The 4,883-nt window shown below is 33.9% G+C and overlaps 1 long non-coding RNA gene across 1 annotated transcript; it reads right to left on the reverse strand.

Moving 5' to 3' along the window:
- Positions 1-1,565: 1,565 nt before the first annotated feature.
- LOC132040623 (uncharacterized) lies at positions 1,566-4,394 on the reverse strand. The gene is made up of 3 exons (XR_009410733.1): positions 3,278-4,394; positions 2,276-2,352; positions 1,566-1,633 (listed from the first exon to the last, which is right to left on the reverse strand). It is a non-coding gene; the product is annotated as an uncharacterized LOC132040623 (long non-coding RNA).
- Positions 4,395-4,883: the final 489 nt, after the last annotated feature.

Below are 4,883 nucleotides of genomic sequence, written 5' to 3' on the forward strand. Positions count from 1 at the left end.
AAACAACACAGCCCATATTCGGCCATCCCAACCAACCCACAACTTTGATGATTTTTATCCATTTTCACACATTACGACAACACCCAAACATGTTAGATACAATTAATTTACCACTCCTACACAATACCACATACACACGGCCACACACCACACATACACGGTTATAAAAACAACACCACATATTCATGAATTTCATTCATTTCCACACTCCACAACATACACAAACCATTCATGACATAGTAAAAAGAGGATTAAAACTCACCCTTTCCACTTTGTTCTTCACTTGGCTAGGGTTGGGAATTGCATGAACAAGGGATTTGTTTGCTCCAACAACCACTTCATGTTGTTTAGGACCTTCCAATGAGTTGAAAACATAGAAGAAAATAATTTTTCTCCATCAATTTCTCATGGCCAAATTTGGCCATCTATGGCAAAATGACCCCCTTGTTTTTCCTTTCATGTTTCTTGAATTTTCTAGGATGAAGAATGATGACTAACTAATTGACTTGGTCATCCTTTGGTATATTTATACTTAGCTCCCAAAAATATAAGATTAACACATGTGCCATTCCATGGATTGAAATCATTGGCCAACTTTAGGTGGGGCCCACGGCCATTTGGCCATTTTTGGCTACTTCATGAAATAATTCTTCCAACTTATAGCCCTTAATTTCATGAAAAATAACTAACTTTCCATAATTCACTTTTAACCCCAAATTTTTCTTATTCCAAATTTACCCTTAACATTCCATGTCAATGAAAAGATGAATATGCAACTTATGCACTTTTAACAAAATCGGAAGAAATTACAACCTTGTCCTTGACTTATCATGACTAACTCGGATTATCCCAATGTACCAAAATACGGGATATAACATCCTTCTCTCTTTAGAACATTCGTCCTCGAATGTTCAACTAATCGCATAGGGTCTTGTGAGGATATCGGGGGTTTCCTTTATTACCATAGCTCGCAATCTCTTCTACCAATCATATCTCTTTTCCATCTCTTCTTACCTTATGAATAATGTAATAAGGTCCAATATATCTCGGTTTAAACTTTTCCTTCACTACAAGAAAAATGGCCTTTAGCGAGGGGAAATCTAGTCGTTAAAAGTCCACATCCGGTCGCTACAAGTCAATAACGACCGGAAACAATCCGGTCGTCGCCGGTCATTAAAAGCCTTGTCGTTAAAAGTTAACGACCGGATTAGAAGACCGGTCATTAAAGACATTTTAGCGACGATGAGATATCCAGTCGTTATACCTCTTTTTAACGACCAAATTTTACCCTTGCTAATTGTCATTTCCCGTCGTTAAAACCTTTAATGGAGGGAACAAATCCGATCCACCTGCAAGTCGTCGTCGATCAATTTTATGTTCGTTGATAGTTTGTTAACCTTCAACAATTGAAGAGTAATCATATAGTATACAAACGTCTAAAAACAAATCAAATTACCAATTTTATACAAACTTTAATAGTTAATTACAAGGAATTAAAGCATCACATTACGAAAAAACAAAAAGAAATGTATCCATCCAAATTGTACGACATCACATTCGTCAACTCCTCCTGTGCTTAACTTGTGTTGCACTTTCTTCAAGAATAGCTTCTTCAGACTTACAAATCCGTGAACTGTTGAAAGAAAAAAGTTCATTTCAGCTTATAACATAACTCATAATAACTACCTTATTTCTTTTTCTTTCCACAAAAGCAAGCCTTATTTTGTGCTTAATTTCCTCCAAATTTGGTATGCAATTTGACAACCAAGCTTCAACATATAACGCCTCAGTAGCAGCTTATCTAATTGGCGAGGTCAGACACAATAATTTACTATATTATACATGACTCATCATTTAAGTGAGAGAAAGCAAATTAATACATCTAAGCATTTCGATGCCAATGTTATAAAACTCAAAATAGTCTAAAGCCATAAGACTGCTTAGGCAACAAGGATAAAGAGTTCTTGAAAACAGGTTTTGGTCTTGAGCACAAATCTCTCAGTTGGATTTCTCTATAGAGTATATTCACATGTTTAATAGCTATGGACTTTTCTTGGGTGTTGTTGCAACACTCTCTTGTAAATCAAAACAAATCATTTTATTTGATTCTACTGCTTTTGTAGATTGAATCTCTGCCAGGTGAATCATTAGGCACTACCAGCGAGTTTATCAAATACGATCAATAAATTATTTTTAAACTATGAAGATGAGAAAAAAGGGTGAAGAGAAAAGGTGGAGGAAAATGAAGCATTACTTGGTGAAGAGTGGATCTTACCTCCACTCTCACTATATAAGTGATCTTCACATTCAGACTCCAACCAGAAATGGGAATTAGAGATCTCCTCTTTCCACCTATAACAAAGGAATGCCTCAATCTCAAGCAAACGTTAAGCTGGACGACAAAAAATATACATAAAAGCATCATTTAAAAAAGTTTGTACACATCGCAATGCGAGCTCTGTTTTAAGCATTCAGTTCACGTTGTCTTTTAACAAACTAAAGAGGAAAACTGAAATGGAGCAAATATTGTGACTTTGCATCATTATTTAACAAGAAAACCTCGATAATTATATTCAAAACAAACTTTCTTCTCATTTTACTTTACATGATTGGTTTCCTTAAGTACACCATATACCAACCAATAGCACATTTTCTGGACTAGATACCAGATTGTTCTATTAGTTGTCTTGTTCATTTTACTGTTCTTGTGATCATCCTACCCTACAAAATTAGATAATTTTCATAGTCAAACTTATGTAGCATGGACCAATCTTAAGACTAAAACCAATACCAAGCCACAAACTGGTATTCAAATCAAATTAGTCTGAAATAGGTCCAAGAAGCAAGGTGCTCACTTTCAGTTCAAAGACTACAAATGACATCAGAACAGGTCAGATCAAATGTCATGGACAACAGTAAATGGAGGTGTATAGATTTAACATAAGCTCAAAATTCTATGGACAAGTTTCTTGAAGTGAGTTTATTATTCTAGGGGCAAAATTTACTATTGAACCATCTAAATGATTTCAAACCATGTGTCATTGTGCACTGCCAGTAGAAAAATCCAATTGTGAATCCGTGTGTCAAACAAATGATTCTAAAATTCTATTCTGTAAAAAACAATAATACAGGAAATCATACACTTTCATATTCACATTAATTCATGATATCTCAAGGTAAATCTAAGAGTTTATTAATTAACTCTCCTATGATGAAAATGTATAAAAAAAGCAAGGAGAAACAGAAATCATTGAGGCAGAAGCAAAGGAAGGCATACCTTTTACTGCTAGTATATGCCAGTATTGATGTTGAAAGCAGATGTATCTGAATTTGTTCCTTCTGACCCATTTATTGTGATTTCTTAAAACTCCATCTACTAGTCGAAGCTAAAAATACACATTAAAGCTCTCGAAATCGACATGAATACTTACAAGATTGATTCTTCTTAGTGTTCTTTTAAGTGAACAAATCCTAGCAAGTCTTTTTTTTTTTTTCATTTAAAAAAGTCACTTTTTTAAGAATTCTTCCTAGTAGCACATGGCCCAACTATAGTAGATATAGAAGTAAAGCTTCGCAAGTCAAGCTTATTTATTTTAAGCTCTTTTAGAGAATGGTATAAGTCAATTTTGAAGCTCATGAGAATCTTTTTTCCTGATAATTCCCTTATAACCACCTCAGTATCATCGAAATGATCATTTACATTAAACATAAGGTAAGTAATTAAAAAGTGTAAACAGAAAACATTTAAATCTTCATTTGTTTACTTTACAGTATCACATGACCAACCAAACCTTGGATAGTTGAAAGCATACAGTTCTTATCACGTGAAATAAGCAAAAAACCTCCATGAAAAAGGAATTTTTTTTGAGAAAAGACAGAAAATCTATCACTAACCAAGAACATCGACGAGCTATTACTTATGGAGGCATTTAGCTTATGAGAATCTTCACAACTTTGCCTATGAAATAGTTGAATATTGCAAAGCTTGTAAGAAGACAAAAATGACAATAAAGGAAAGCGGTGTCATATACAGCACCCACATAATAAATTAAACCATTCATTTAACCATAAAACTAAAATATGAGATTGAAAAAATTAATTTGCTAGTTGAGAATCTTCTACTGCATACTAGACATAATCAGGAAATTTCCTAATGCAGTAAAAGCCTAAAGAAGAGCTAAGGCTAAATGCCATCAAGTTAAGGCTACCAGACACTATTTAGCAAGCTGAAAGCTAATAAGCTATAACTATCATTTGCATACAGCAGAACAGACTCATTTTTTAAATTTCACAACGATTATGGCACTAATTGTAAGAGTAAAGCTATGAGCTATATAAGATTGTTAATTTTTTATTACCACTTATAATCAAATATGATATGTCCCGGAGTTTTAGAACAGCAAATTCAAACTAACACAAATCAAAATAGGATCATGTAGTGTGTATTTACAAGTACAGTTTATGCTCCCTGGAAAGCTAAGGGTTGGAGCCCAAGTCCTGATCAAATAATTGAACTATCAACTACGACCACGATCACATACTTAGTTGGGTTCAGCAAATGTAAAATTCAGAAAGCGACAATGGCAAAAGGCCAATGAAACTGTAACTCAATTCAATAAACACCGAAAAACACTCTCACACCCCCTCCACTCTAAAGACAAAGAAGTCTACCAGTCCTTAATAGTCATAATAATGTCCATAAACAATCATAAAGTATCAATGTATGGTGAAAGGGAAAGATGATTAACAACCAAAAGAAAATTGATGAAACAAGCATGTTCATCGTTCTTGAACTAATTTAAGTCCTTTCAAACGTTATCAAAATATCACCAGTAAAGAAAATAACATGTAAATTAAGAACCAAAAAGAAAATATTGTAGGAG

This window comes from Lycium ferocissimum, chromosome 12, assembly GCF_029784015.1.
Source record: "Lycium ferocissimum isolate CSIRO_LF1 chromosome 12, AGI_CSIRO_Lferr_CH_V1, whole genome shotgun sequence".
Classification (NCBI taxonomy): domain Eukaryota; kingdom Viridiplantae; phylum Streptophyta; class Magnoliopsida; order Solanales; family Solanaceae; genus Lycium; species Lycium ferocissimum.